General features: G+C 41.6%; 1 protein-coding gene across 2 annotated transcripts in view; it reads right to left on the bottom strand.

Annotated features, from left to right (window-relative positions):
• The window catches only part of CLSTN1 (calsyntenin 1), a 59,588-nt gene that overhangs the window by 31,913 nt on the left and 3,053 nt on the right, over positions 1 to 24,622 (bottom strand). The window lies entirely within an intron of this gene.

The raw sequence follows: 24,622 nt of genomic DNA, 5'->3' as shown, positions 1-24,622 counted from the left end.
GGCCTGGCTCCCAGGGATCTATGCCCAGACTTTGTACCCTGAGCTCTATCTCCACCAGCACATTTTAGGCTCCATCTCACAGCTGCAACGTTTTCATTTTCTTTTTACTTTCATCTTAAGGGTGTGACCAGCTCGTGTTATACACCTCAGGATAGATATTAACCATAGAACGTCTCAATTAAGCTGATCTGATTAAAAGGAATGGTAGGTGAAGCCTCTTTGTTGAATGAACCACAAAGATTCTTTCCTGTAAGTGCAAGTCAATCCAGAAGTATCTGAAACGTTTAAATGTTTAACTGTCTCTAATACAACATCACCATGATGTGACACTCCTTTTTGCTGTTAGGTGATGACCATTATGAAATGACAGGAGACCATGATAATGAGGAGTTCTTGGGCCTCACCTGCATTCACTCCAACCTGGTGCCCTGCTGTGCTCACAGGGCCTACATTCGAAGGGCACAAAGCTACCAGCTCTCTAACGATGCACCCACCAGCCATTCATGCACGCCACATCTGAACCAACAGCAAATCCTTCGCCTTCACTTCCAAATTAAATCCAGACCCTCGGGACTTATTTAATGGGTATAGAGTTTCAGTTGTGCAAGATGAAAAGAGTTCTTGGGGGCTAAAAATGGTTACGACAGGAAATTTTTTATATACACAGTTTATCACACTTTTTAAAAACTCTGCACACACGCCAGGTAAATCCAGATGCAGCCATTTTTCATCTCTGCTGCTCACCTCGTCTATTTATTACAAGAGCCGAGGGACCAACCTCAGACTCGCCCTCCTGCATTTGTCTTCACACAGCCAGACAGAATCTACTCTGAAACAACGGTTCTCAAACGTTGTGCTCTCAGAATGGTTTAAACCAAAATACTGAGGACCCAAACAGCTTTTGTTCATGTGAGATTGATTGCTCGATCAATCTATCAGTATTGTTCTATCATCTATCTATCTATCTATCTATCTATCTATCTATCTATCTATCTATCATCTATCTTTATTTCTCCTCCACACAGACAAGTACAGAAACATAGATTCAGGGAGGACGTGACCTTTTGTCCTCTGCTAACTAGCGTCTCATTGCTCAGGACCGATCTGGCCAAGGAATGAGTGCGTAAGGAACCTCACTCGTAATACAAATAAAATCAGCATCCTGGTAAATTCTCCCACAGAGAAGTGAGCTTTGGTGCTGAGAACTGAACAACAGGTATGATTCGGTGTCTTAGACACTGGGAAGGTGTTTTTCTCTTTTTTGTTTCTGGCAGGGAGATGTTCCAAGCCAAGGAGACAGAGGGTCTAGAGGCCCCGCGTGCAGCAACATGCTGGCAGATCTGTCCGGAAAGGTAAGCCCGGGTTAGATTACAGAAGGACCTACTACGAAACCAGGCCCAGATCATAAAGGCCAAAAACGTAAAGTGCCTCACAACAGCTGCTCCTGGGGCAAGAGGTTTGGGAAAGAGAATTCAGGAAGTTACGGTACACCTGCCCTTCTCCTTCAGAAACACTCCCCAGGATGGGGCTCAGGGAGCTGGTGGAGGGCTGTGCGGCAGCTTTCGCTCATAAGCGTACTCTGCAGTCAGGCTGAATGTGGTACCTAATGGCTGAAAGGCCCGTCTCCTCCAGAGCTCTCAGTAAAGCATGTTGTGACGCAGGCTGGTCCACTGCCTGCGGTTACACATACAGATAAACAGGCCATTTTAAAGAAAGCTCTCCATACTCTCCACTGTCTGTCACTAAGCTCTCGTTTTAAAACAACACAGAAGCTATTAATTCAATTTGCTATTAATCATGTACCAGGAATAGCAAGCGTCGCTTCCAATTTGTTTTCATATTTAAGGTTTTATTAACAAAGTTATAAGCATAGCAAGTAAAACTGAAGATTATTCCAATATGAGTCCATAAAACTCCTTAGACTTTAATTAAATGAATTGATCTAACCCAGTAGCGAGTTAATAATACGAGGCGAAGTGCAGAAAACCTAAAACTGCAGGAAATATAAAAGGGCAGTAGCATAAAATACGTAATTCTGCTGCCTCCTGATGCTCTCGTCCCTTTGCTTATTCATCAAGGCCTCTGCAGCTGAAAATGACTAATGGCCCAAGGCGAAAAATAGCTTTATAGTGATAGTCCCAGTTCCCTTATTTGTTCCCCCAGTATTCCAATTTCGTAATTCAAAATTTCTAAATTGCCCCTTTAAGCTGGCAGTAGGATGAAGGAAGCTAGCCAATTCCAAAGACTGAACTTTTAAATATTTAGTAAGTGATATTTTTAATATTTCATCACGTTCAATTGGCATTATAAAATATTTATAGAAACAAGTGACTGATGTTTCTATAATCATCCGAAAAGAAAAAAACTCACACATAAAGACAAGAGACGACCGGTGATCAGTCTAGGAACAGGTCACCCATGCTGAAAGTCTCCCTGATTTATTTGATCACAGTCTAGATAATAAAAAAGCCAACTAAATTTTGAATGGTATAGGATCAAAATCATGGGATGAAAGGCTGGCGATCAGCCCTTCTGTAAGAGTAGGCTATCTCTGGGGTGCACGCCTATTATTTTAGGACAAGGCTAGTTTCTGTGGTTGTGGTAGATTTTAATCATTAGAAATTCCTGCTGACTTATGAACCAAAGTGAAAAGAATACAACAGTTAACTTGTGGGTTAACTTTAAATATAAAAACGTGTACCTTCCTAGTACATCCCAACGCTGTGGGCAAAAGAGAGACTGGCCCCTGTCCAGGTCACACAAGTCACAGACCCTGACGAGGTGGCTCCAAAGCCCATGTGCGACGGCCTGACATCAACCCCGCCACCATAAAGAATTCCCTTCTGATGGATTTTGTTTACAAAGAGAAATCCAGTGTTTCCAAAAAAATTTTTGATGTGTTCCTTCTCATTCCACAACACTTAGCTTGGCCCAATAATGATATCTAATAAGAAGTAACAACAGCGAAATGTTTTGAGAGACCATAGGCACTTCACTGGCAAATCCTAGGTGACACTGCATGTTTTGTTTGCAGACTCAACAGTTAATCTTAGTCCATCAAAAGAATCTGCAATTAAGAAACACTGCCACTAGGGGGCGACAGTGCCTTTGCTTGCATGGCGCAAATGACCAGGCTTTGATTTCAAAATCCAGCTCTTGACATACAAAGGAGCTAACACTGTAACCTGTGTTAGCAGACCCCTTGTTAAAGGTAATATGCATAAAATAAAATGAAAAATAAAAAAAAAGGTAATATGCATAGAAAAGTTTCTCAAGGGATATAAACATAAAACCTCCAGCTGATTTTCTTCTCGAAAGACATCTAGGAAAAGTAAAATATTCATCTCGTTCCAAAATAAAAAAAGGCATACATTCTTGCGGCCTCTCTAACTACCGTTCCTAGTCGTAAGCTCCTATTTAAACCAGACCATCCCTGATCAGCTTAATGTCAAAAGTCCTTTTGGCTTCACATCACCACTGACTTTGAGTCTGTTCCAAGAAGCCTCTCCTGAATATCATCTATGCATAATCAGGCTGCTGGGCTCTTGGGGAGGCGAGTCGCGATCTGTTGGAGAACACAAATGTATATCCATGACCACCTACATTCTAAAGTGATGTGGCTATAACCACAGGGTTATGACATATGGTAAAAAACTAGGGAAGGGAGCCAGCAACTCACTCAGGATTGGGAATATTATCAGTCAGCAGAGACCAGTATGACCGCGGAGCCATTTCAAATGTGGCCATGTTCCTTGCCAGAGGGAAAGTGTGAGCTCTCTGGAGGGCCTCCCAGAGGGAGCTGAACCTTCCACCCAGAGAGGACACAAGCCACTTTTGCTCCCAAATCATGGGCCAGAACTAGTCACATGGCCCCACCCAAATTCACCAGGGTGGGGAAGCGCAATTCTATTGCGTGTCTGGAAGAGACAGCTAGAAATATCAGAGATCAACTCCAGGGGCCACCAGAGCACCAATGGAGAGTTCTCAAGGACATCCTTAGAAGGGTCACCCCTTTGACAGAGGGAGTATTTTAAATAGAATAAAAATACACAGAAGGTGCAAAGGTAGAAAGGTCTACGGCTTATTCTGCGACTAGCAAGACTGTGGTAAATGTGTGGCTCTGAGAGTAAACGAGGCGCAACTGGAGACGGGCTTGAGCTGTCACGTATGGTAACGGGGAGCACCCATCCCTCTTCTCTACTGTACCCATGAGCTCCTTCAGTTCTTCAGACAGCAAGAAGCTGCCACAAGTTTTAGACAGTGCCGTCTAAAAGCAGGAACTCTGGGATCAGCCGGAACTTCATTCATAAATGAATCCTGTTTCTGACTCACTCTGTAACTAGGGGGGCATTATTTAGCCACCTTGTGTCTATTTCTGCATTGTAAGTCGGGAATGGGACCGTCTTCCCAACCTTTCTTGAGGATAACACGAGTGAGGAGCCCATTTGATGTCTGCCACACGGACACTCAACAAGTATTTGTTGATAAATTAATCTTACGTAAGAGCCATGTGTTAGAAAGAACGAGGGCAGAGACTAGAGCTCAGGAGACTCAGGAGGCATCCATCCCTGTGACACCCTCCCTACATCATCTTCCCAAATACAATCGACAGCTACAGGAAATCCCTACAGTTTCAGAGCCTGTAGAGGCCGAATTTCATCCCAGTATTCAGCAGAAGAGTAGTATTATACAGTGAGACTATTAAGTATAAAACAAAAAGCAAACCAAGAAAAACACCCTGCACTTTTTTTTAACAAAAAAGAAAACTTTTAACCAACCAAAGTTGCTAAGTGGGTATTTGTCCTTCTGACTGGCTTATGTCACTTTGCATGATGACCTCAAGGTTCATTCACGCTATAGCAGTGTCATAATTCCCTTCCTTTCTAAGGCTGAATAACAGTCCACTGTGTGTATATACCACATTTTATTTATGCTTTTCATCCATCGGTAGCACTTGGATTGGCTGCCTTTTGGTTATTGCGAATAATGCTGCTATGAACACACGGGAGTAGAAACATGTTTGAGTCTGCTTGCAATTCTTTTGGGTCTATACCTACCATAGAAGTTGGGTTGCTGTGTCATATAGTCGTTCTATTTTTAATTCTCTGAGGAACTGCCAATGTTGTTTTCCACAGTGGCTGCACCATTTTACCTTGTCACCAACAGTGCACAAGAGTTCCCATTTCTCTACATCCTCACCAACACTTGTTATTCTCTGGTTTTTGACAGTAACCATCCAGCGGATGTGGCCAAACAAATTTTATACCAAGCCATTTTATCCTTTTATATCACGTAAGATACAAAAGTAGACAGAATAGAATAATGAACCCCTGTACCCAGGACTCAACCACTACAGTTACCAACAAAGGATTAATCTCATTTGACTTACACATGCCCATTCCTACTACCAGTTTCAATTATTTTGAAACAAATCCTATACATCGTGTAACTTCACCCTCAATACTTCAACATACAACTCTAAGATAATGACTCTCTAGAACTAACCATAATGGCCATATCATCTAAAAAATTCAGTTATTTAATATCATCAAACATCCAATCAGGATTCATACTTCTCTGATTGTTTTGGTCTATCAAATACTATAACTCAATACGTCTCTCTGTGTGTGCTACTCCATCCTGAATGCTACTGCTATGAAAGAAAAACTTTAAACAATCACCCTTAAAGAATAATGCTTAGTGGTGTCCACAACTTTCCCTTTTTTCACATTACGAATGTCTATCACGCAGGTTTTCTTGTAGATGTTCTTTATCAAGTTGAAAGAGTTCCCACCTATTCCTAACTTGCTGAGTTTTTATCATGAATGGGTGTTGGATTCTATCAAATGCTATTTCTGCATGAATTGATATGATTATGTGATTTTTCTTTAAACTGTTGATATGGTTTATGGTGGATTATTGATTTTTGAATGTTGTAAAGCCTTGTACACGTGGAATAAATCCCATTTGGTCATGGTGTATAATTCCTTTTATACACTGTAGGACATGACTTGCTTATATTTTACTGAGGATTCTTTATTTAATGGCTTTAGTGAGATTATCATTTAACGTTTTCTGGTCAATATATTTCAATTGTTTTGAACTGAAAATGCAACTGCCTTGAATATATCCAGTTTTGTATATTCAACATCAAATACAACATGTATTTACTGAGCACGGACTACTATCCAGGCATTGCGTGTACTCGATTTTGTTTACTAGTAAGACTGATTTTTTAAAAGATTTAGCTACACGAATAGGCAAGATACAATCACAATGCTATTTTTGAGAAATCAGGGTGTAATGATCTCAAATGTGCTTTTAAAAATTAGGAGTAGGGCCAGCCCAGTGACTCAGGTGGTTGGAGCGCCAGGCTCCTAACGCCGAGGTCAATGATTCTATTCCCACACAGGCCAGTGAGCTGCGCCCTCTACAGCTAAGACTGTGAACAATGGCTCTCCCTGGAGCTGGGTGGTCATGAGCAGCCAGAGGTCGTGTGAGCTGCTGAGTGCTGACATGGACCACTGTGTGCGGCCATGAGCGGCCGGTGGCCAGGGTGGGTGGCTGGTAGCCATTGTGAGCGGCCGGCAGCTCATGCAGCTGCCGTGACCGGCGACTGCCTGCCTTGGGTGGGGGGGCAAGAGGAGGGCAAGACTCATAACAGCAGCATGGGCCAGGGAGCTGTGTCTTACGACTAGACTGAGAAACAACAGCTTCAACCGGAGTGGTGGGTGGGAGGCCGGAAGAGGGGGGGAAATTAGGATTAAAAAAAACACAAGTGAAATGAATGTTTCTGATCTTAAATTTGGCTCAAGTGTATAATATCCCCCAAACTGAAAGACTAACAACCAGAGGTCTGTTACTGAAATTGAGCAAGACCTTGTAAAGCAAAGTTCATACATAACCTTTACATGGACTCTTCTGAGAACCTAATGAGAGCCATGAATCTGCTTCCAAGGAAAAAAAATGCAAAAATATACAAAATACTTGGCAGGACGTTTAAGGGGCTTCAGGCACCTGCTGAAACCAGTCCAGGTATAAGAATCACTATTTCAAATGGTGAAATCTCTGTCAGCTGATCCTCAGAAACCTGGTATCTTCATCTAGCACCTCCATGCAAAACTAGGTTTCTTTTACGCTTGTGGTGCTCAAATTTTACTTGTATTTCATGGTATTTGGCTGCAATATCTTAACAGTTCACCGAGACTTTCCCACGTTAACAGCCCCCTCCCTGCTAACTGCCGCCCACCCCTTGGGGAAATAGACCAGGGAGGAAACACAAATAAGGTGCAACATTGTTACTGCATCTTTAGAGGTTGTAAAGGTTAGTGACCCAGAAAGGTTCAAAGTAACAAAGAAGTTAATTTGAAGCTGAGATGATAAGAGCATGCTTTGAATAATGGGGAGATGTGCAAGTGGTAAAGAAACACGAGATGATAATAATAACACAGCAACTCCCAATAAGTTTGCTTCCCATCTTGTTCCCCTGATTAATTTTATAGACGGGCATCTCTGTTACACTGTTCAGAAGGTTACATAATTAAACATTCTTACTTCACTGTTACGAAAGGTGATGAAAAGGAAACTACATACGAGGTGGGATCAAACAATACGATGAATATTTAAATTAAAAAAAATTATTACAATGAAAGACACATTGCCAGTAATCCCTCTTAAAATGTTCCCCCTCACTTTGAACACACTTATCCCATCGTTCTTGCCACTTTCTGAAGCAGTTCTGGAAGTCCTCTTTCGTGAGTGTCTTTAGTTGCGCTGTTGTGGCTGCCTCGATGTCCTGAATCAATTCAAAATGTTTACCTTTCATGGTCATTTTGAAGAGCCAGAAGTCTCACAGTGCCAGATCCGGTGAATAAGATGGATGAGGATACACCGTCACATTTTTATTTGACAGAAACTACAGTACCAGAAGCGATGTGTGACACGGAGACTTTCTGTTGTGGTCACAAAATATGGTGAGTGCTGCTGCCACGTGCCATCCAACGGGAAGGCAGGGATCAATAAGGGAAGTGGCGCATCGAACCTTAGTGACAGTGTGTGACAAGTTTGAACTTGTTCAGTGCAGTCAGGTGTGAGCTATGGTTGAGGGAAGGTGTGTTTAAAGTGTGCTGTAAATCATCCTCCACCATGGTAACGCTCCGTGTCTCACATCGCTTCTGGTACAGCAAGTTCTCTCAAATAAAAACATTACGGTGTGTCCTCACCCACCTTATTCACTGGATCTGGCACCGTGTGACTTCTGGCTCTTCCCCAAAGTCAAAATGATTCAGAACATGGAGACAGCCACGACAGCGCAACTAAAGACACTCACGGAAGAGGACTTCCAGAACTGCTTCAGAAAATGGCAAGAACGATGGGATAAGTGTGTTTGAAGTGAGGAGGATTAATGGCAGTGTGTCTTTTACTGTAATAATTTTTTTTTTAAATTTAAACACTCACTGTATTTTTTGATCACACCTCGTAGATGCGTGGGTAGATGGATGAATGGACAAGTTTAAAGTTCCCCTTCTTTTAACAAGTTCCAGGTATAGTCTACAGAGGGGTCTGTGAACACCTACTCCTGAGGGTCTGTCGACAGCACAGTATCATAACTGATCCTAGGCCATCAAGGATTGTTAGGATTTTATTCATTATTATCAGGGAAAATGCAAAAATTTTAAAGAAGTCTCCAACCAATGTTTTCTTAAATGTTTACGTTTAAAGAGGCTACCCTTCAGTGACCCATTACCTCATTTTTCTACCACTCAGATTTTCATAAAATGTTTTAAAGCAACTTAACATCATAATCACAAACTTTCCTAGTAAGCAAATGAAACCATTCCACTAGTGTGACGTGCAGAAGTCAATTACTTTTCTAACCAAATTCTGTTTTACTCAATATTAAGATTTATATTATAAAATTAACCGGCCAGGCACCAACCCAAAACATCACCAGTGAGTCTAACGGGAACGTCTGTGTTCCTTACTTGTCTCCTGAGCTCCATGAACAACTCTCACGTATCCACTGAGGGCCTCGCTTTAATGTCACAGATGTCATGTGGCAGTCACTCTCACATGTCCAGTTACAAGATTCCTGATGGCAAAAGCTCTTGCAAGACTGACTCTTCCAGAAGTTCCAAAAGATGACAGGCAAGCTGCACAGTGAAGATAGTCCTTAAACTCGGGAAGGAAATAAGGGGCCTCTCTGGGCAGGGGTCCAGGTGGAAGTGCGACAGGGGTCACAGGATTTCTCTCAGGTCCCAGTAATGAATACTCTGCAGGCAGCCTGCTCCCAGGTCAGGGACACACAATCTAGCTCTGGTGCCTGGAGCCCTGCCCTTAGCTACAGTACCCCCGGGAACAGAGGAGGCACTTGGCCTGAATCCCACAGTGCCCCAGAGGTGACACATAAAGATGGTGTTTGCAGGTCAACGCCCGCAGGGAACCTGGGGATCTTGTTGGACTGACGTGGATAGGCACAGGGGTTAGGCCCTGACTTACTCGCAAGCTCTGTTCCCTCTGCGGGTGGCTGTTCACAAATGACTATTGAGGAGTGGTATTTCAGAACTCAGTTTTGTGATGAGCGAAAAGGGGGGAGGGGGGAGAGGGAAGAGGAAGGGATGCGTTGGAGAATGTGTCTTCCTCATTCAAATATTTATTTCTGCAGTAAGGAGAGGTGGGAAACAAGAGAAAGTTCCCTTATTAAAATTAGTATCCAGACAAGAGAGACCAAACCAAAGAAGGCAAAGAACATGCCTCAATTTGTCAACCATGCAGCAGTCTTTAACGGGGTGCAAAGCAGAATATTCTAGACATCTGCCCTCAACGGAGTCTGAGTCGGTCAGACTGACCTGGGGCGTGACAGGTTGGAACGGAACATTCTCTAGGAGATTCTGATACACTTGCCAACAGTGAACAAACATGCCGTGGAAGGCTCCTGAATAGAGGCATTTGGAGAGTTGTTCTGTAAGAGAAACTGGGCGATTTTTCACTCTTGCTCTCTTAAATGCTTTCTTGCCTTCTGTGCACTCCCCCAACCCCCTCCGGCACCCCACCCCCACCCCCTTGCAGCGCTGTCTCAGTAGGGGCCTGTCTTTGGTTTCACTCTTCTAGCATCCTGACTCACACACAATTGGTACAGCTAAGGCCGCTGGCTCCTTGCTCTTGTCTTATCACAAGAGCCCCCATCACCCCAAGCAAAATTATCTCCTGTATGACTAGTAATTCTCTGAAATGTGGCATCGAGAATTTCTCACAGGCAAAGCAATGCAAAACTGCGAACTTTATCTCCAACGGCACGCCATCGCCTTCCTGTACGTGCTGCTCCCGGGTTCCTGGAGCTCCCCGGGCAGGTGAGCTTCCAATGTGTACAGATTCCCCCCCCATCAGTACATGCCTCCAGAGTTCCCCAACCCCTTCACCTGCACCAAATCAAAACCTACCTGCCCCATTTGCCGTTTCCTCACAATCCCGCTAAGACTGGCCAGCTGGTCTGAGAAACTAACCTGAGTTGGGTGCTCGTGAATTGACAAGGTACCCACACTTGTATTTTGCAAAGAACTTCAAGGATTTAATATAAAAGTAGAAACCAAGACAAGAAATGCAAGCGCCGTGCAAGCTGTTGGAGGAAAGTATTTTTGGAACAGAGCCCTTTAACGCCTCCCAGTTCGTATCTTATATGCATGGAAATTATTCAGAGCACATGTATTTTTATGCAGTTTTCTACAGAATTCAGTAATAGCATGACAGGAACAAACCCAGTGGCAATCCACTATTAGGACATTTCAAACCGTTGACCTACACACATCCATTTATCCAGTAACTCTCACAAGGCAGGTCAATCAGAAATCCAGTTAGGCAAAAAAGTGCATGTCATGCTTTCCTTAAATTTCCTATTTTGCAATGTTATCAGACAATACAGGCTGGGGCTGCCCTTTTCTTTTTTCTTTATCATTATCACGTTTGTCTTGAATTAAAATAGGACAGGGCGCTGTCCTGAATTGTAACATAATAGTCCAGTGGTAATTTCCAAGTTCTGTGTTTTTTTTATCTCCTGACCTTCATATACAATGGAAAACTTTATCATATATAGTTCAGGAAAGGCCACACAGTTTTCAAGACCTGCTGACATTCACTATCAATGCAAGGTTGTTAACAGCTGTTCCCCAAAGTACTGTCATGAGTTGACCAGAACTGCCTAATAAATCCATGATAGCAAGTCAGAAAAATCAAGATTCTATCCCTGCTCCCTTATTTTTTTGTTCCTTTATTACATCCTTACAATATTAATCATAGCAAGATAAATGCTTTTACATGGAGCTCTTAAATTATTGATAAAATAAATTAACATTTTTATAATAAACACAGAAAATGAAACAGCTCAATCTTACTTTGCCACTGACTCTCTCAAGAAGCACGTTTTTATTAGAAAGAGCAGAATCCATATGACAACGAGGGAGCTAAGGTCCATGACTGGAAAGACAAGAAGGAAGAAGAAAAGAAAATATTTCCCCTAAGTTATTCTGTGTGTTTTGAACCCCAGGACACTGGGAAAACTTACAGATAACCCACACTATGGTTGATCTTTAAGGAATCTGCAGACCCTATAATATGTGGTTCTAAACTGGAAGAAGATGGATGGTATAAACTACATTTCCATGAGTTTGACACTGATCATGGATAAAATTCAAGGTTGGTTTCTGTGCCTTAGAGAAGGCCAAGAAATCACAAAGATCTGGTACCATGATTCACAAGAACCAAGTATCTAAACATTTTCTAGTAAGAGGGTTATTGCAAAGTCATGGGAAAGCTGGAAGAATAACGTCAGCAACAATTTATAAAGTGCCCTGCACCTCGATTAAAGCTTGACTTAGCACAGCTCATGTGCAACTCTAGAAAGTGCACTAAACTGCGGTGAGGCATTTGACAAGGCCAAGCCTCATTTCCTTGTGACTGAGAACAAGATGGTGAAATGGAAACTGGATGAAAATAAAGACGGGCGGACTTAAATAGGTTTAATGACCACCCCCAAAAGTCACTGAACAATGAACCCAGGAATAATGAATCCAGGAAACCTGGCACAGTCTCTTGTAACCTTTCAAAGGCTCATTCTTGGCTGGCTCTCTTCAACCTTTCCATCAAATTTGAGGATGACGTGAAGCTAGAATGAATGGATGGAATGTGGGGTCAGGATTCAAAATTACTTGATAGAATGGATTGGCGAGTCACGCACAGCAAGATGGAGTGTACCACAGATGAATGCACTAGAACAAAGCATCAAGTTAGATGGAAGATGAGATGCATGGTTCAACACCATCGCAGCAGGAGGGCTTGGGGGTTCAGGTTGAATAATGTCAGTGTGAGGGGGCAGCTGGGAAGCTCAAACAAGGGGTGGCTAGCCCCACGCCACTCCAACTCTGCTCCTGTGCGTGGAACTCTATTAAACCCTCTGCCCATCTGAAAGGTGGTATCTACACCGTGAAGCACCCAAGGAGAAAGAAACCTGTCAGGCTGGCAAATTTTGGAAATAAACAGAGCCGAAAGACCCAGAATAGCCAACTCGGTATTGAAGGACAAGAACAGAGCTTTATATAAAGCTACAGTAATCAGGACAGTGTGGTATTGGTGAACGAATAGACAACTAGATCAACGGAACAGAACAGAGAGCCCAGAAACAGACCCACAAATACATCAACTGATCTTTGATGAAGGTGCAAAGGCAACACAATGGAGTTTCTTCAACAAATGGGGCTGGAACAACTGGACACCCACAGGCAAAACAATGAATCTAGACACAGACCTTACATCCTTCACCAAAATCACCTCAATATAAATCACAGACCTACATGTAAAATGCAAAACTATAAAACTCCTAGAACACAGGAGAAAATCTAGATGACCTTGGGAACGGTGATGAAGTTTTAGACACAACACCAAAGACACAATCCATGAACAAAATAATTGATAAGTTGGACCATATTAAAATTAAAAACTTCTGCTCTACAAAAGGTAATGTCAAAAAAATGAGAAGACAAGCCACAAACTGGGAGGAAATATTTTCAAAAGATGGATCTGATAAAAGACTGGCATCCAAAAAACTCAACAATAAGAAAACCAACACAAACAAAAAAAAACCATACACCTCATCAAAGAAGATATACAAATGGAAGGAAAGTAAGCGTATGAAAAGGTGTTCGACATCCTGTGTCATCAGGGAATTGCAAATTAAAACAATAATGCCACTACACACCTATTAAAATGGTCAAGACCCAGAACACTGACACCACCAAATGCTGGTAAGAACGTGAATAACGGGAATTCCCCTTCATTGCAGTGGAAATGCAAAATGGGACAGCCATTTTGGAAGACAGTTTGGCAGTTTCTTCCAAAACTATTACCATACGATCCAGCAATCATGCTCCTTGGCATTTTACCCATAAGGGGAAAACTTATGTCCACACAAAAACCTGCACATGGACGTTTATTCATAACTGTCAAAACTTGGGAGAAACCAAGACGTCCTTGAGGAGGTGATGGATAAATAAACTGTGGTACCTCCAGACAATGGAATACTACTTAGGGCTAAAATGCAATGAGCTATCAGGTCATGAAATGACATGAAGGAATCTTAAATGCATATTACTAAGTGAAAGAAGCCAATCTGAAAAGGTTACATACTGTGATTCCAACTACATGACATTCTTGAAAAAGCAAACTATGGAGACAGTAAAAGGATCAGGATGCCAGGAGTTCAAGGGGAGAAAGGGATGAACAGACGGAGCACAGAGGATTTGGGCGGCAGTGAAACTTTTTTTTTTTTTTTTAAAGGATGGCGCAGCTCACAGTGGCCCATGCGGGGATCGAACCGGCAACCTTGGTGTTATTAGCACCACGTTCTAACCAACTGAGCTAATGGGCCACCTCGAAACTATTTTATATGCTATTATAATGGCAGATACATGTCATTACACATTGGTCCAGACTCACAGAATGTCCAACACCAAGAGTGAGCCCTAATGTACACTATGGACTTTGGGTGCCAATGACACATCCATGTAGGTTCCTGCACTGTAATAAACACACTCCTGTGGTGAATGTCAATGGAGGGGGCCAGCGTATATATGGAGACTCTCCTTTCCACTCACTTTCGCTGTGAACCTAAAACTGCTCTACAAAATGAAGTTTACTGATTTTGTAAAAAGCTCTGTTCATTTTATGTAATGTGAAGTTCACCTCACTTTAAAAAGGGGGCCGTTATATGGAATCGAGTTCATAAAATAGCAAATATGTACTGTTTACTACAGTGCTCTGAACACTCACAACATCTGTTTAATCCTAACAAGCCTATGAGAGAGTACTACGGTCCCCCTCTAAAGAGGAAGAAACTGAGGCACACAGAGATTCAACAAGCTGTTCAAAGGCACACAGCAAGTGAACAGCAGAACTGGGATTTGAACCCCAGTTGTTTAGCTCAAGTCCACGTTCTTAACCATTCCACCACACACCCAGAGTGCCAGCTTTCACTGGCTGGAGACCCAGAGGTAGACCGAGGACCAAGGACATCGTGACGGCAGAGGCTGCCCTCAGGTAAGAAATGGCAGGGCTGGATGCGGTCCAGCGGAGGGAGAGAAATGGCACATCCAGAGCTGCCCTGGACCATCTCTACAGCTCTCGTCCACGCCACAACGGGTGAGCACAGGGTGCGGATTTCTGAACCATTAGGTAAAAAAGTGCTACAAGATTAAACAGAATTCAACTTTGTTAATAAAACGTACCCTTTCTCCAGAACTTTTAAAACTCTCCAATTTTACAATCTTTCCTGACTCAACAGCACGTGAAAGGTTCACAATGAGTCCCCTAAATTGATGCTTTCTGAATATTATTACAGAAAGAATCAGGGTTAAAAACATTCTAGTCTCTGCTATAATTTGTAGTTTTCATACGCTGAGCTATAAAAATACCATACTGACAATAACAACTTCGATTGTTTCCTCTTTGGTAAATGGGCTTATTGAGCTAAATGGTATATAAAATCCCTTTCATTTCTAGAATTCTAGCCCTATCATTCAGAAGCTGATTTTTTTTAAAGATAGATTAGCAGACTTTTATAGTTTAGGGGCTTAAAAGTACTTAACGTTCTAATGCAGCGATACACAAGTCACCAAAAGATTATTTAAGTGCGAAGACAAATTGCCAGATTTTAAAAGCAAAGGAAGAACTTTATCAAAAAAGGGGAGAAAGGATTAGATGACCTCCCATGGGGAAGCTGGGCTTGTGGAATGTAGTCTTGCCAAGAACTAGATCATAAGTAATCAAGAGTAACAACAAAACAAACAAGCAAAGGATCATTCCGCACCTGCACAAACAGGACAGCCACAAGCCCAGGAAGAACTTATTCCAGATTCTGAGAAAACACCCAATAACCTTTCAGGAAAATAAAGCAAACAGTAGTACAGGAGTTATTAAAAAGCGGCCATTTAAAAGTCTCCAGGGGCAGCTGGATGGCTCAGTTGGTTAGAGAACAGGCTCTGAACAACAGGGTTGCTGATTCGATTCCCACAGGGGCCAGTGAGCTGCGCCCTCCACAACTAGATTGAAGACATCGAGCTGCTGCTGAGCCCCCGGTGGGGCAGCTGGATGGCTCAGTCGGTTAGAGCGCACCGTTCAACTCCTGCATGGGATGGTGGGCTGTGCCCCCCGCAACTAAAGATTGAAAACGGCGACTGGACTTGGAGCTGAGCTGCGCCCTCCACAACTAGATTGAAGGACAACGACTTGGAGCTGATGGGTCCTGGAAAAACACACTGTACCCCAATATTCCCCAGTAAAAAATTTTTTAAAAGGATTGGAAAAAAAGTCTCCAAAGGGTCATCTTGTGAGAAAACAAAGATGGTAATCTTTTTTTTCAGGTACTGAACTTTAAAAACAAAACAAAAAGTTTTATTTTTTTTCTAGCTCTCATTCTACAGAAAACACTAATAAAGGAAGTGTATACTACCAAAAAATAAACCCGAATAAACCTGATTTTAACGTCTACTGATGACTATGCCACCTATTCTTGCCTTCTTCCTCGTTAAGAATATGTCCTTTAATAAAATACAAAAGAACACCTGGGGCGGCCGGATGGCTCAGTTGGTTAGAGCACAAGCTCTCGACAACAAGGTTGCCGGTTCAATTCCCACATGGGATGGTGGGCTGCGTCCCCTGCAATTAAAAGATTGAAAATGGAGACTGAACTTGGAGCTGAGCTGCATCCTCCACAACTTGATGAAGGACAATGACTTGGAGCTGATGGGCCCTGGAGAAACACACTGTTCCCCAATATTCCCCAATAAAATTTTTTTAAAAAGACCAAAAGTAATCACCCACAAACACACATGGTGGGTACTGCCCACCCACCGCAAGGGTCCCTCACTCAGCTTAGAGGCAAACCCAGGTCTGGAATGAGAGCTGTAACCCCACTCCTGTCTTCTATACTCAAGAAAGCAAGTATCAATGTAAACAAAAGATGTGATTATAGGAAGAAGCTGAATTAACTCTAATTTCTTTTTTTAAATAAGTCAACTGCGAGCTTCGTTTTGCTACTTCAACTATTATTTAGAAGCCAATTAACGGTGCTATATGCCCCAATTATAGTACTTTGATATCAAACACTGCCTGACAGCAACAGTTATCAGAACGTGGTCTGCAGACTCCTGGGGCTCCCCAAGACCCTTTCAGGGGCTCCACAAAGCTCTCTTTCCAGCTATGTATCTGTGCGAGGACAAACTTTCTTTACCTACCTCAACCAAGCAACAGACGGCAATGGGTTGAATGCACAATCCCCATCTTCTCTTTAACCCATATTAAAGAGATTAGCAGAAATGTGAAACAATGCCAGTCTTCTTACGAAACTGTTTTCGAAAATATAGTTATTTTTAATTAAAAATACATTGTTACCCTCTACTGGGTTTGTTATTGCTGTTGTAAATAAATTAATAATTAAATATTTTAGTAGGCTCTCAGTTTAATTTCTAATAGAATACTCTGCTTTCCCTTTGGAGCGCATAAATCTTTCGCCTTTTACTAACAGAGTAAATATTGATAGATAAAACCCACATACACACAAGCTCTTTAAGGTCCTCAATAATTTTTGAGAGCACAGGGGTCCTGATTCCACATTCTGGGAAACCTACAGGACGAGATAAACAGATCCTATCACTTCCGCTATGATTACACGCACCACATCCGGGACAAATGTTTGTTCATGAATGACGTTACGAAAGTTATAAAACACCCTGTATAAAACGGACTCATTTTGTTTAAAACTGTGACGATGTAGATACATTTTTTACAAGGGAAAAGATCTAGATACATACCCACACGTGTTTAAGACGAATGATCTCAGAGAGGCAGTATTTTAGGTCATCTTAACTTATTCTTTTTTGCACTAAATTGTATTTTTCTTCACCTACATACAGTAAGGAGGTGGGGCGACAGCTGGAGCAGCATTTCCCAAAGTGTGTTCTATGGAACACTGGGGCCACAAGATGCTCTGGGAAGAGTCCACGGTCAAGCTCGCTGGGTAAATGCTGATTATAGCCTTCACTCAGCAATTCTTCAACAAACCTGAGGACACTAAAGGTTCCGCGAAGTCCTACAGTAATGAAACCTGTTTAGAAGCAAACTTAGGTGTAAGTGACCAAGAGACCCCTTTACCCAAATAATTCCTGCCGTGTGACATACTTACGGAAACACTGCCTTACACACCAACTGATATCCTACACTGTAACAATGTGAAGCGGAGCCCCGCAGAAGTCACTACGCCACCATTACTTAGAATGGATGACTTCTAATAAACGATACACACCAATCCAATCAGAACTATTTGGGGGTTGTGTAAAATACGTTTCTTATGTTTGCTTTTGTTAAATACCGCTATACAAAGGAGTACGTTTGAGATACTAGGTTGGTGCAAAAGTAATCACGGCTTTTGCAATTATTTTTAACCTTTTAAACCGCCATGACTTTTACACCAACCTAATACATTTAGGAACTTGAAAAATGCAAGAAACCGTTTTAAACAGCAATTCTTAAGTAAAATTTTCTTTGATGAAAAACATTCAGCACATATGACCATGTTTCATTCCTATTACGCAAGTATTCTCTGAAAGGATGACCCCCTCCCCTCCCAGAGGGCCAAGTTTGCAGCAGGCCCCCTGCAGCCACCCTGCCTCCCCTCCACCTGGGCACCAGGGGGCTTGCTGGCCCATGTCAAGGTCCTTCTGCTTCCTTTCTTCTCAAGGTCACATTCCCTCCTCTCGCAGGCTGGTCACTCAGAAATCAAGTCACTGGGCGCCTCCCTCCTTTTCAACCTCTCTTACTGCCTCTTCATTCCAGGTGCGGGCCAAGGAGTGCCTGATCATGGCTGATGCCCCCAACTCTCTGAAAGCCTCTTCTGAAAGGCCCACTTACCACAAAATTTTAACAGGCACTTCACTGTCCGTTTATATGATTATTAATACCGTGATGGTGTGTGTGCTGCTTTACGGCAAATTTGCCCGATTTTCATTTGTTAGGCGTTAAACAGGTTTCTGACAATCACTTTGGGAGCTTAAGCTATTTATAACAATGTTGCCAGGGGAAATACAATTTGAGTTCCAAGCTGAATTCCAAATAGATCGATATGAATTACTTTTTCAGGTCACCCGGGAATCAGAAATGAGTCCCAGGAAACAAAACATCAAGACAGAGCTAGGTATGGCAGCAGACAGCCACGAGAAGACAACAGGAGCTGAGGTGGTCAAGGAGTCCCAGCCAGGGGTGAGTTCGCTTCACCCAGGCAATCGAATCTGGGAAGGAAGAAATAAAATGTGCCTGAGCATTTCAGGAGACAAAGTCTCAATCGGACCAGAACTAGACACGGACTAACTTTTGTTAGCCACCACTGGGGATTTCTCAGGTGTCGGGGTTCCATCACTGCCCACTGCACAGCTTGCCTCAGTTTACCTGTCTCTACTTCGGTTTCCAAAAGCTACAGTCAGGGCTGCTCTTTTCGAAGACAAGGCTTTTGCCCCAAATCCCTATCTGCCTCTCCTACAACATTCAGCTGAGTTTCTAAATAAAACAAACTTCAGGAAGCCCTCTTAGCCTTCTCCCGTCAGGCCTAACCAACCAAAGCCTGGCCTAAGTGGCCCATATTTGCTTTCTCACCAACCCTGGCTTCACTCTGTCCATCAGCACTGAAAACTTAGTAAGAAAAAAATTCAGAGAAGACAAACTTTCATTATGCATTACTTTCTTAAAGTACTGGTAAAATTCTTAAACTTTCAAGAACAGTCAAGAGTAATGCTAGGGGGAAAAAATGGAGCTAAACTTTATCAACTGAATAAGCAAAATGTATTCCTCACTGCCATTTACGACCCAAAACATTTCATCAAATATGAATGTTGCAGTTATTAATACAAGTGACCATTAGGGAGAAAAGCGGACGCTTTGTTATGAAATTATCCCATTAGTGCCTGTTCCTCCAGTTAGTAAAGGTTTAAAAACGTCAGATTTCATATAGAAAACGATTTCAGTTATTTTTCTATTCTAGGCTTTGAATGTTTAGAAGATGCTTATTAGTTGCTTCTTTTAATTAAGCGATAAAAGGCTCTATACACCTGGGAATGGACTTTTTAAACTGTTGCCAAATGAAAATGCTTTCTTCAGGAATCATGGGCCAATACTAATGGGTATTTACAAACAAGTCAGAGGCAAGATCAGAAACAATGCCAATTCAGGGCTTTATAATCCAGGCTGAGGGTGATCAGGGTTCCCCACCATCAACACAGCACCAGGAACTAAGGTGCTCAAATACTGAGCACGGCTGCTGACTACCTTTTAGCCCCCCCACCATTCCTTCAACAAGTGCAGCCCAGAGTGGGGCCTTGGGAAAAAATGAAATTCAAGCCGGTGTATTTTACTACTGACTAGCTCCTCTGATAAACACCTGAAATGTATGGGGGGGGGGGGGAATTAGGCATTAGCCAAGAATTTTAATTATTTCTGTTATCCTTGTTACGAATTCCATAAGTAATGGGAAACTGGCATGCATTAGCCAAGGCATTTTAAAGGTAAACAGAATCTGCTTATGTGAAGGCTTACATCCCCCCAGTCAAAAGCAAACCTGTTCCACAATTGGCTGCTGTAGTATAATTGGCTACTGTAGTATTGGATCTTAGCATAGTCTGTCCTTTGCGAGGTGCTAGGGAACAGAGAAGAGTGCAGCCTTCACGCTGAGGCCACCAGAGAACAAGTCTTCTTTCCTATGAGGGGAAGGAGCCTGAGGGGAGGGCGGCTGGCTTATCTAAAAGGGTGCCCAGAGGGCCAAGGGCTCTAGCTAAAGTCTCAGGGCCAGGCCCACATTCTGACTATTTATAAACTAGTCTGCTGCACAGTCTATCAATATTCGGGCCCCACGCTTGTTAATGCTGCTGTCATCTTGAAATTCTTCATTTTTGAACAAAGGGACCCTGCACTATGATTCTGCACTTGACCCCATGAGCTACCGTATTTCCCTGAAAATAAGACCTAGCCAGACAATCAGCTCTAATGCGTCTTTTGGAGCAAAAATTAATATAAGACCCCATCTTAGTTTACTGTAAGACCGGGTGTAATATAATTAATATGTTATGTAATGTAACATAATACCGGGTCTTATATTAATTTTTGCTCCAAAAGACGCATTAGAGCTGATTGTCTGGCTAGGTCTTACTTTTAGGGAAATACGGTATACAGGTGGGCCTGGCAAAATTCATCAACTGCATGTGAAATATACAAAATTAAAGATGACAGGATTCTGCATTTCAGATGGAATAAATTATGTTCTTGAAAAGCCACTTAAGAGACAATCTTCACACCAATCATTCTCTAGTTTCACATAATTTAAGTTATGGCACTCAATTTTATTTTTCTCAGTGTTCCTTAAAATGAAAGTGCTGTATTATATAAGAAAATAAAGTTAAGTATTCGGAAGAGCTCAGAATAAATATGTCTTTGTTAGACTGTAAGTAGGTATTCAACAAAGATGACATTCATTTTTAATGAGTTTTAAAATTCACTTGAATTTCAATTGAATCTAAAGACATGTTTCTAAGTGTCTTATTCCACGATTAAAGATTGGGTAAACAGCAAATAGTAAATTAAAGAATAAAAATCAAAGGACCGGACAAAATAATATATTTACACAAAGCACATTTTTCAGCAAATTAGCATAACAAGAATTTAATGAAGAAATGTCATTTTCTAAACTAGTTGTAGCTTAAGAATTCTAATGATTCTTCCAGTCCTTTTCATAAAGGTAAACCCTGCACCTGAATCTGGGTGTTTACACTGCTTGTGACTAGGCTGGAATCCCCCAGTCACTGGGCCGGCAGCACTGGACCAGCTCATTCCTCAGATCACAGCCAGAAATCAGTGCCTGAGGATGGATGGGTGCTGGACCGCACACCCTCTCAGCCTTCCCTAAAGTGACAGGTGGTAAAAACAAGGAGCTGCATGACTGGCTGCTGGGAAAGATTTGAAGGATTGAAAAGATTTAGTCCTAAGGAAAAGCCCACTAAAGGCTCAAACAACGTTTTGAAGAAAAGGATTGCTTTGTGTGCTGCTAGCAAGTGCCTAGGCTGATACATCAACTGCCGGGGGACGTGTGAAGATACAGATACATCTGTTTTATAGGGAAGCTGCTTAAACGTAGAGGACAGACCTTTCAAAGTTCCTTTCAACTCTTAAGTCTAAGGTCCTGGGTATAAATATGATGGGAGACAATGGCGAGGGAACGGCTTGGCTGAATGAAATGTCAGTTTATTTCCAGGGCAGGAAAAAAAATCAGCAACTTAGAACTCTAACAAGAAAACGCTTTGACAACTGTGAAATACCTGTCTGATTAGAAAGATGTTGCTGGAGTGATTATGGAGATCAAGAGTGAACCTCAAATGGTAAGCCACTTGGGGAAAGAGTTCAGCGGTTTCTCAAAAAGTTAAACATCGAGTTATCATAAGACCTAGCAATTTCACTCCTAGGTATGTACCCAAGAGCACTGAAAATATATGTCTATGCAAGAACTTGTCCACGAATGTTCACAGCAGCATTAGTCACAGTAGCCACAAAGTGGAAAACAACCCAAATGTCCCTCAACTGATGAATGGAAAAACAAATGTGGTCTAGCCATACAATGGGATAGTCTTAGTCTGTTTGGGCTGCTATAGTAAAATAGCACAGACTGGGTGGCTTACATACAACAGAAGTTTATTTCTTACATTCTGGATGCTGGGAAGTCCAGGATCAAGGTGCCAGCAGATTCAGTGTCTGGTGAGAAACCGCTTCCTGGCTCTTGGACAGCCATCTTCTCACTGTGTCCTCACTTAGTGGAGGGTTCTCAGAGGTCTCTTCTATAAAGGGCACTAATCCCATTCAGGAGGGCTCCACCCCTGTGATCCACTCACCTTCCAAAAGCCCTACTTCCAAATACTGTGGAATTGGGGATTAGGTTTCAACGTATGAATTTTGGAGGGACACAAACCCATAGCAAATATTTCTCAGCCATAAAAAAGAATAAAATTCTGACAGAGGCTACAACGTGGGTGAACTCTGAAAACATTATTCTAAGTGAAAGAAACTAGTCACAAAGGCCCAGATATTGTATGATCCCATTGCTGTGAAATGTCCAGAATAGGCAAATCTATAAAGACAGAAAGTAGATTTGTGGTTGCCAGGGGTCGGAGGAAGTGGGAATAGGGAATTAATCTAATGGGTATGGGATTTCTTTTTGGGGCGATGGAAATGTTCTGGAGTTTGAGAGTGGTGATGGTTGTACAACTTTGTGAACATACTAAAATCACTGAACTGTGTACTTTTAAAAGGGTAAATTTTATGCTGTGTGAATTATATTTCAATAAAGCTGTTTATAAATTTTAAAAAAATACATGTAGGAAAAGAAAATCTTCTTTCGTCCTAAACGACAAGTTTAAGATTTTATAGATCAAGGTAGACTCAAGTTCTTTTCACAAGAGAGTCAGCCTGGTCCAAAACAGATGACTGAAAGATACCACATTCATGTCTGACTAAAGGTTAAAATAACCAAACAAAACATGATTCTTCCTTTACTATGTTACCTACCACTTAGTTCTTATTGGGGTTTTGGAAGGGAAGGAAATTAACTCTCAGGTGTGTTTTCTAGATTTTTAAGATGTTCTAAATTCATTCACTTTGAAATAACTGAATCTTCGCCTAGGACTTTAAAAATAAAAAAGCCTTAGCACCAGATCTAGTGAAAATTTTTAATTTAATAATACCAACCTACCACTAAATGAGAAAAATGAACAAAAATATGCCTAAACAGGGGAAAGAGAGCCTATCAAATCGAGTGAATGCCAGACCCCAATTCCTTGGGAGTGGTGTCTCTTTAGAAAAGATGGGTATCTTGTGTCAACCGGACCTCAAGGCAGGGAACTGTCATAGTTTGAAGGGTCCCATCTCTGGCCTTTGCGCAGTCTCTTCTTGTGTCAAAATGTCCCTTTTGAGGGTTGTTTTTGGAACAATGCAAGATCATGACCCTGCACAAACCATTCCCATGGTTCCTAAACCCTATCACTGAAGCTCTGTATGTATTTTATAACAAATCAGTATCTTAAATCTCATTTATAAAAGACACAGCTCTTTAAGTAACTCTGCTCTTACCAGATCAAGACGATAGACAAAGCAGTGTCTATTCTGAAGAGCATAATGATCTAAACACCTCAGTTAACCAGAATTTGTGAGCAATGGACTGGTGATTTTCAGGATAATCAGATCTCCTAGTTTGTTTCCATTCTCAAAAATGAAAACCATATCCAAAAAATTACGTTTTCCTGTCTTAGAAAGCACTAATAAAAAATAATTCAATCCATTCTTTTTCACGTCTTAAAATTTTAACATCCCTCGGTTCCTCATTTTAAACATGAAAAGTGGTTTAATAAACTTAACCAAGTCCCAGAAGCCATATCATGGAATTACAGCATTTTCTAATTTCAATGCAAAAATAATGTTATTATATTTCATTAAAATTTCATATGTTGGTCATATTCTTCATATCTTAAACTAAAATATTAGTTTTTTGCTCAAAAATCAAATAGTACTGACACAGACAATGTATGGTATGAACTCCTAAACCTTCCTTTTGACAAAGAATTCCTATGAAGCTGCTTGGTTTTATTCATGGTTTTATTCATGGTTTTATTCCTATGAAGCTGCTTTTGCTCCTAAAAGTAGTATATAGCCAAAATGTGGCCTCTATTCAACTGAAGAGTCCAGTTAACCAGTTACAACTCTTACATCGGAACACATTCATAATTATTAATATTTTATTATTTCTTTGGCAGTTATAGGTCTCCTATGTGAAATATTTACTGTAACAATAAAAAGGTAAGATAAGTACAATATTGAAGTCTATACTCAAATGACTTTTTCCTTAAAGTTCTTTATGAAAAACAAGGTATCGAATTAAGAAGCCATTTTCTAAAAAAGCCGGGAACTACAGCACTTAAAAATGGACTCAAAAGTGGTAGCCACACAGCTACAGCCTTCAAAAGCTGCTACAGATTTCTGATCGAATATCCCCAACACT

Source organism: Rhinolophus hipposideros (assembly GCF_964194185.1).
Source record: "Rhinolophus hipposideros genome assembly, chromosome: 8".
Lineage (NCBI taxonomy): Eukaryota > Metazoa > Chordata > Mammalia > Chiroptera > Rhinolophidae > Rhinolophus > Rhinolophus hipposideros.
The sequence above is the reverse complement of the archived record's forward strand: the minus strand, read 5'-3'. Positions and strand labels throughout refer to the sequence as shown.